Source organism: Sus scrofa, chromosome 4 (assembly GCF_000003025.6).
Source record: "Sus scrofa isolate TJ Tabasco breed Duroc chromosome 4, Sscrofa11.1, whole genome shotgun sequence".
Classification (NCBI taxonomy): Eukaryota; Metazoa; Chordata; class Mammalia; order Artiodactyla; family Suidae; genus Sus; species Sus scrofa.
This window is the reverse complement of record NC_010446.5, coordinates 82,077,903-82,086,660: the sequence shown is the minus strand read 5'-3', so window position 1 is coordinate 82,086,660 and position 8,758 is coordinate 82,077,903. Positions and strand designations below refer to the sequence as shown.

At 40.8% G+C, this 8,758-nt stretch overlaps 1 pseudogene; it reads left to right on the top strand.

Moving 5' to 3' along the window:
• The window catches only part of LOC106510108, a 198,604-nt pseudogene that overhangs the window by 145,860 nt on the left and 43,986 nt on the right, over positions 1-8,758 (top strand).

Sequence of the window (8,758 nt, the reverse complement as noted above, 5' to 3'; positions counted from 1 at the left end):
GAGCCTTCAAAGATCCTGAGAGTGCCAAAGGGAATGTCTGCCAGTCTGTGGTCAGTTTATCCACCAGTCCTGTCAGCTAGCTCAGCCAAGGACACAGAGAGGCACTCTCACAACTTGGCAGTTGCCATGGTCTCTTCTGAGAGGTGCCACAGATAGGGGCGGGGGAGAGACTTGGGAGACTTTGGATCCACTTTCAGTCCATCACAAATAGGCAATATAATATAAGCTAAAAAAAAAAAAAAAAAAAAAAAAAAAAAAGAATAAAAGCTCTCACATTCCAGCACAGTTTCAATGCACGTCTCCTAGCCAACCCTTTTCTGACTACATTACTATCCTGTTCTTCCCACACAGAAATACTGACGCTCTGCTGCCAAAGAGCGTGGGTTAAAAATCTCCTCTCTACCCAACCCCCGCCCCCCCGCATTAATCTAATCCACTTCTGTGAAGTGTGTGTGAGATTTCACATAGACAGCAGGGCAGAAGAAGTGATCTGGAAATAAATTATTGGCTGTCTAAACATAGACACCAGATTTAGATATTGACAGAGCTTAACATAAAACTTCCTTCCTCCTCCTTTCTTTTCCTGTTCCTTCTCCCTCCTCCTTTAATTCTCACTCTCTGCACATCTTACCCAACTCCCACCCTCCACATCGTACCTTCACTCCTTTCAACAATCAGTGGGCTCTTTAGCAGGATTTAACTTCATCTTGAGCAGTTCTCTCTCTTCTTAACTAAATCAAAGATGCATACAGTACTCTCCTTTCATAAATGAATCTCTGTTGGGCCTTAATTAAGATTTATAAGGATTGGGTCATCTACACCTCAGGGGCCCCTTCACTCTGACTCTGGGTCTGAATGACCCAGAGGCTTCAGACCAGGGACTGGCTTCCTGGTTCGCCTTATCCATGAGCTAGTTGCCTAGACTCTTTCTACCAGTTCAGAGATTGTCTGCACAGTGACAAGCTTACGTATCATGCATAAAGATGAATTATTTCTCTTCAGCTGCCCCAGAGCAAGGCTTTGTAAAGTGTTTATTTCAAGAGTTTTCATGCCTTATCTTCACTTGCCCAAAAAACAAAACCTGTCATGGAAAATTTTATCCCTAACCTGGAATTTGGGGATTCTGAGGTCAGGTTTCTGAAATTTGTCCCTTTTTTGCCATATGATCTGTCTGCCAAACACATCATGCTTCTGGGCCCAGAGATCCTTCTGTCTGGTATCATCTGAAGATGTCACTGGGACTGCTGAGACAGCTGGGTCTCTCTCTCTCTCTTTCCCTTTTCCTCCCTTCCCCCTTTCTTCCCTCCCTCCCTGCAGTTCCATGTCTCTTCTCCGTGTGGCCTCTCCACATGGATTCTCCAGCAGGAAAACCAGGCTTCTTACACAATGGCACATGGCTTCCAAAATTGAGGGTTCCAACAGAGAAAAAGCGGAAGCTACCAATCCTCTTAAAGATTAAGCCTAGAACCAGAGTAGAGTATTCTATTAGGTAACTGAGTCCAGCCCAGATGCAGCATGGGAAGGGCCTACACAGGAACATCAAGTGACAGGAGGTGTGGTCCACTGGGGGACCATCCTTAGAGACTATTATAGTTGGATACTCCAATATGCCCAAATCTCCTAAACCTTACATATCTATCTATCTATCTATCCATCCTTATGATGAGAGGTACTAGTGCTCACCAGTATCTGTGTTCTCCCCGTCTTCCTTGGGCATAATGCAAGACCAAATTTTCCAGTCTCCTTTGAAATTAGGTGGGGCCTCCAGGTCTAACCTGTCTGAATGTCCCACTAGGTTTATTATCCATTGTTGGTTCTTGCCTGAACCAGTCTTTACTTGGATGCTTGCAAAATGATGGATTTTCAACTCCAGCCTTCCTTCCAGTCAGTGTTCAGCCTTATTGTAGGCCAAGAGCCTTCCCTTTTTGCCCATTTATTTATTTACCTATCTATTCATTATTAACATGACCTCTTTATTGGCCTTACATAGTTTGGTGTTTAAACTGTCCCAGATTTGGTCAGTGAGAGCCCCTTCAAGTTGGATCCTGTGTCTTTTTTGTGTGTTTTAACTTTCTTATACTTTCCAACATAACAAAATATCCCATTTTCTACCTACTCTGTCCCTACCCTGGAATTTGCTATTTCTCTGAGCAGCCCTGATTCCTCTTATTGGGAAATAGTATTTAGAAACCAAGATGAGCTAATTGCTACTGGTGTTGTTGGGGTGGTTTTATTCCTAGATCCTTGCTGTGGACAAAGCTAGAAAGTATATGAATGTGTTTATACATATACATGGTTGTGTATACATTTATATATAAATGTGTGTGTTTACAATATATTCACACATACACAACACAGTTTAGACATAATGAGTTCACACAGATGACATTAAATATTAAACACAATCCACCCCCACAGGGTTTTCTTCTGGCCTACTCCCATATATGCACCTTCTCTGTAATAAGATATCTCATTTGCTTAATTCTATAATACATCCAAAGCAGCTTTAGAATTTCTTCAAAATACTTTAATACTTTTATGTTGACTAGTATCAAACTAGTATCACGTTGACAAACTTGACTAGTATCCATGAGGATACAGGTTGGATCCCAGCCTCGCTCAGTGGGTTAAGGATCCAGTGTGGCCATGAAGGTCACAGAGGCAGCTCGGATCTGGTGTTGCTGTGGCTGTCATGTAGGCCGGCAGCTATAACTCTGATTGGACCCCTAGCCTGGGAACCTCCATATGCTGCAGATGAGGACCTAAAAAGACCAAAAAATCAAAAATAAAGCTGAATGCAAATTGTCAACTAAATAGAACAATGGAGCTCTAATGATAAATATGATAAACACAAAAGTTTTAATTCAATGTTATGAATAACATTTGTATTTTTATATTGGCCTCGGCATAATTTTGTTTTTGACAGCATCTTTTGCAATCTTAGTTTATACCTAATTACATGGATCCAAAGGCTTGAAAGAGGAGTAATAGTGTTTCACTAGCAATTATTAGCAATATCCAACATTAGGAATTTCTTACCATGAATATAAAACTCAAATAATTCCAACATAAATTATGCAATGAAAGTATCAATTATAACATATGATCTGAAAGCAATATGTTTCCTGTTGGCTTGTTATTGAACCATTGGTTGTGTTTCTTTGACAAGGCCATTTGCCAGATATGTCTGTGCCTGAGCCTTGCCTAGAATGTCACTGAGCAGAGCACTCAGAGGCTGCAGCAAACAGCTCACATGGGCAGACATAAACTGGTCTGAACTCCAAAAATTAATACTGATGAAGAGATATAAACATCAAGGTCCCAAAGATTTTTGAGGAAAGGAACACTTACTTTTATATCCCTATAGAATTTAGCATGCTACATCTAGTTGTTGTTTTATACTATCTTGTAAGTTTTTTCAAGTGTCTGCAATTTGTATCCACCAAAGATTTTAAGATTCTTGAATGCAGAAACTCTATATGTACCTATATGCACACACACATATATATGTGATGAAATAGTGGCAGGATCCCCAAACAGACATCCCCCTAGTCTTTGCCCCTATTGCTACTTCCCTTGGCTCACCTTACTCTACCAGCATGTTGAGTCAATAGAATTATGGTGAGAATATTATGGCTGGAGCATTATCTTAGGATCACAGCTCTGTCTCCTCTTCTCATCCATTATACCAAGATACATTGTCCCAACCTTTCTATAGAAGTTCTGCTTCTCCAGTCTTGTCAAGTGCTCAGCTAATCTTTGCCAAGAAGGGCAGGATTTCTGAGGTATATATTACATGTAGATAAGGAAAAGAAGTTAAGCAAATTATACTGGACATAGTATTTAACTTTATCTTAAATATGGGGTAACTTATTCCCAAAGATTGTTTTAATAACTAAATTTGTTATTACATACAAAATGCTTAGAATAGTACCTGGCAAGTAGAAAGCTCAGAATATGTTAGCTATTATTATGTATAGAATGCCTACTATGTGCCCAATGCTTTACTGGGTCCTTCAATACATCATTTCATTTAACTAAAGTGTATTCCACCGTTACTCAGATTCTCATAAAGGAACAATATTGAAACTAATACTTGCTTAATTAAGATTTACTGAACATACAAGTGAATGAATGAAGAATGAAGCTGTTCTTTCTAGCCCTTCTTCTGTCATTTCTTTCCTTTTCTCACCTTAGATCTGGATGAAGTGAAAGGACAAGCCAAAGCTTACTTTTGCTTTTTGGAGTGCAAGGTCTTGGAGCTTTTGACTGTGCGTTTTGTGTCATGGTCAACATTCGACCATTCACAGTGATGCTTGTTTCACTTCCAATGCAGCACCCACGTCTTGCATATGATATTTACTCTCCTAAGAAGCAGCCTGAAACACTGAAGCAGATGCTCTGTGTGTAGCTTCACCTAACTGTGCCAGGGTTTCAGCTTTCAGATTGGAAATAAAGTAAAATTATGCACAAGGTTGGCAGGTGGGAGTGAGGCAGAGAGGGAGAAGGGAGAATTTTGGCCTAGCTCTGAAGAGATACAGGGCTTTATAAGAGCTCACCAACATAAAGAATTGAACAGAATGTTGCCAAAACTAGGCTGCCTGCAAATGCCAAATAATAAGAATCCTTTATCAGGAACACTAGGAACCCTTTCAGGAGAGAAGCAAAAAGAATTCCAGGAAGCACATATTCAAAGCCCGTTTCCTAGGCAGCTGAAGCCACCCACCTTCCCTTGAACAAATGGAGCCAAATTCAGTTCTCAAATGTACCATTTGCCTTGCCTTTCAAAACAATCCTGAGAGTTCAGCTGGTATCTTTTGCTTTCTGAAAGGAGCCTGTAAGAGATGGGTTTGATGCTACTCTCTATCTGGTCATAGGAAAGTCTTTAATTCCAAGCCTTGTCTCCCAGCTGGCTCACCTCAGCCTTGGGCCCACCTCTGTGACAGCCTCAAGCTGTGTTGTCACTCCATTGACTGTGGAAATAAAACATGGCAGCTGATCTCTTTCAGCTCTTTGACGTTCTTGGTGAAGGAATAGAGCAATTCAACTATTGCTGGTTTCTGGGCCCTGACCTGAAGCTTTAAAACTGGATTTAGTTGCAAATGAGATAAGGAAACAGATTTGGGGAAAGAAATGATAGTTTGCTTAAATAATTATAGCAAGTCTATGTGACAAAATATTATACATAGCTATTAAGAAACATGCTGTGTGAGAGGAATTAATTATATTGAGGAAAGGTCCAGGATAAAGTATTAAATGAAGAAAAAGCAAGTTTCCCAGTAAAGTAAAAATTCATGTACCTAGGGGGAAAAAAAAAATGTTAACCATTGCTGCATTCGGGTAATAGAATTATGAGTAACTTTTTTTAAGGTCATACCTGTGGCATATGGAAATTCCCAGGCTAGGGGTGGAGTTGGAGCTATAGCTGCCGGCCTATGCCATTGCCATAGCAACACCAGAGCCAAGCCACATCTGTGACCTATACCATAGCTCACAGCAATACCAGATCATTAACCCACTGAGTGAGGCCAGAGATCAAATCCGTACCTTCATGGATACTAGTCAGGTTCCTTACCACTGAGCCACAATAGGAAATCCCAGAATAATGAGTAACTTTTTTTTTTTTTTTGGTCTTTTTTGCCCTTTCTAGGGCCAATCCCACAGCATATGGAGGTTCCCAGGCTAGGAGTCTAATTGGAGCTGTAGCTGTAGCCACCGGCCTACACCAGAGCCATAGCAACGCCAGATCTGAGCTGCGTCTGCAACCTACACCACAGCTTATGGCAATGCCAGATCCTTAACCCACTGAGCAAGGCCAGGGATAGAACCCACAACCTCATGGTTCCTAGTCGAATTCATTAACCACTGAGCTATAATGGGAACTCCCCCATGAATAACTTTTAATTCCTTCTTTTTCTTTTATTTGAAATTTTACATAATGAACACATATTTAATTTTAGTCATGAAATGTATATTAATGTAAGACTAAAATGGGTATAAAAAAAGAAATGTGCAAGTTGGGTGAGAGCAGAGTGAGGTTACAACCACAGCATTTTCCTGATCTCACATCCCTCATCTCTCCACTGCCATTACCTGTATCTCAAATTTACAAGTTAACATTTTATTATACATTGTCCCAGGACTCTGATGATTCCTTGAAAGCATAACATGTTTCCCCAGGATTGTGTATTATTCTCCTCTTGCTCACAAATCTCCACCTTCAACCATCCAGCATAGAGCTATACACACGGCAAGTATACTATTGAATGGTCCAGTGTGGGGGGGCCAATCAATGTGAGGATGGAGAGTATGTTAAGAGGTGCTAAGAAAAGGTGAGTCAAATGGCCCAAGATTGGACAGGTACATGGATAAGCAATCATTTTCATTCCTAATTTTTTATTCCCTGTGAAAGAAATGAGGGGAAGCAAGGAGATCTTCAAAACTGCATTTTAATTTGAAAGAAGTTCTCACTTTCATAAACACACACACACACACACACACACACAGCCTTTTTCTCATTAGGACCCTTTGCACCCAGCAAAGAATTTGGTAGTATTCAATAAATACTCCTTGAATGCACAAAAAAAAAAAAAAAATCCAACTCACCATTGTATTGTGTCATCACAGACCCTAGTTCAGACCACAGAACACAGCAAGCAGTTCAATACCAAAGCACCTACACAATAAAGTTCAGAGCCCTCATGAGGGGAAAGGAGTTTCCCAGAGGCTGCTGTGGGTGGCCAGGGCGGAGAGGATAGACCACCCAAGTAAAACACATTCCAGGGTCTCCTTGCAGGGAGCTCTTCTACCCAAGCATGCAGCCAAATACCGTCCTTTCCTGCTGGTACTAGAGTACCTTGCAGTATGGGGGTTGTGGGAAAGGTTTAGAGCAAGCCTGACTTGCTAAACTAAGCCTGACTTGCTAAACTCGACTAAACTGGCATTTCACTAACCAGATGTAATTTTTCTCTTTCTTTCTTTTTTTTTTTTTGGTTTAGTTTGATTTGACTTTTTCATAGTGTTTTGTAAACACTTGATACTAAATGCTTTATTTTCAATGGCATGGTGCAGGTGTGCCCCAGGTGACCCTGCCCCCCCCCCTTCCTAGTCTTATTCCCAGCAGTGTCTCTCATTTACATAACCCCAAACTTTAGGGTTTATAACCTCTGCTTGGAAGGAAGCTGTGTGGGAACATCTACTCTAACTCTGTGGACAAGATAATAAAAGTTTTAATTAGAGTAGCAGACATTCAGTAAGTGCTTACTCTTGGCCAGCTTCTAGCCTAAGGGCTTTACAGTGATGCATCATCTAACCTTCAAAACTGGCTAAAGCCAACACTGTGGGATTCTCTTCAGATTTCCCAAGGGCCCTCTTACTAGTCCTGGGTTTTCCTCCCCAGCTTCTCTGTGTGCAAGCATCTAAATTGGGCACTTCATACTCTTTTTTCAGAGAACTGAAGGCGGGCTGCTGGAGCCTGGTAATTTACCTTCCCCTCACCTCTTCCCGGAAACAACTAATTGGCTACAGGATTACTTGCTCTCAGGAGCTCTACTGCAGGGTTAGTCTGGGTCTTCACTTGGAAACTCACCTTTGTTGGCCTCTTGCCTTCCCTGTCACCTTGAGCATTTTCATCTTACATATGAAGAAAGTGAAGCTCCGAATCACTTGCCCTAGTACACAAAATGGCAAGTTGCAGGACTTGGCACTATCTGACCTTCTGAGGGTAAAAATATGACCCAGAAAAAAATATTGAAGAAAAAAAAAAAACCCTGAAGCTTGAACTCTTCCTTTTCATACATGACATATAAATAATTTATATGGCAGTAGTGTTGACTTATCTAGTCATGCCAGCCTGCTCTCTTTCCATCTCTCTGCCCTTCCTTGCCCCCCATCTAAAGGCTCTTGGTAAAACCATGGACACATCGAGGAGCAAGATAGGTTGATAGATAAGAGTCTGTGATGGTAGATGTTTCATTCCATTCAGCCAACAAGCTGATCTGGCATGTCACTGTACTAACAAATAAAGCACTTAGCTAGCTGTTTTGGTATTATTTCAATATATTTGAACCAAGTGATTTCATAAATGCTGAGTTATATGTTCATATAGTCAACAAATATTTATTGAGACAAACTCTATGCTAAGCACTGTGGTAGGACTCTAGGATATTACTAGGAATGAGACAAGCTTTTGCAAAGTTATGCCATGGAGAGGTTTTTCCTTGAGGCAATGGTGATGAGGACACCAGTCACTGCTTTCCATGTTTCACATATTCCATAGGGACATGTGAGTAGGGAATCTCACCTTCGTCAAGCTCTGTGATGAGGGTAAGATGAGGTTCTCTGCAGGTGGTGTTGCAGGTCTGTCCTTTAAGTTCCATCAGCCTCTGTGCTCTAATATTCTCTAAATCTCACACAAAAGCAGAGGCACATCAAATGAAGATAAACCACAGCCATGCTCCCCTGTATGCCTCTTAAGTTAATTACTTATTTTCTGTGTTTACAACCAGACCCTTATCATTGTGGTAGGCACAAGTACGAGTCAAATAATTACCAAAATTCCCAGAGACAAAGATTCCATTAGGAAGCACAATAAAACTGAAAAATGGTCTGGTTCCTCCTGTGTTACAATTTACTGCAGGTGCCTTGAGTGTTTTGGTTTGCTTTTTTCTTAAGAACAATGATACTTCTTGGTCCTTCATAGTTATTTTTCTCACTGATGTTTTAAACAAAGAGACAATACAACCAAATAATAGTAATA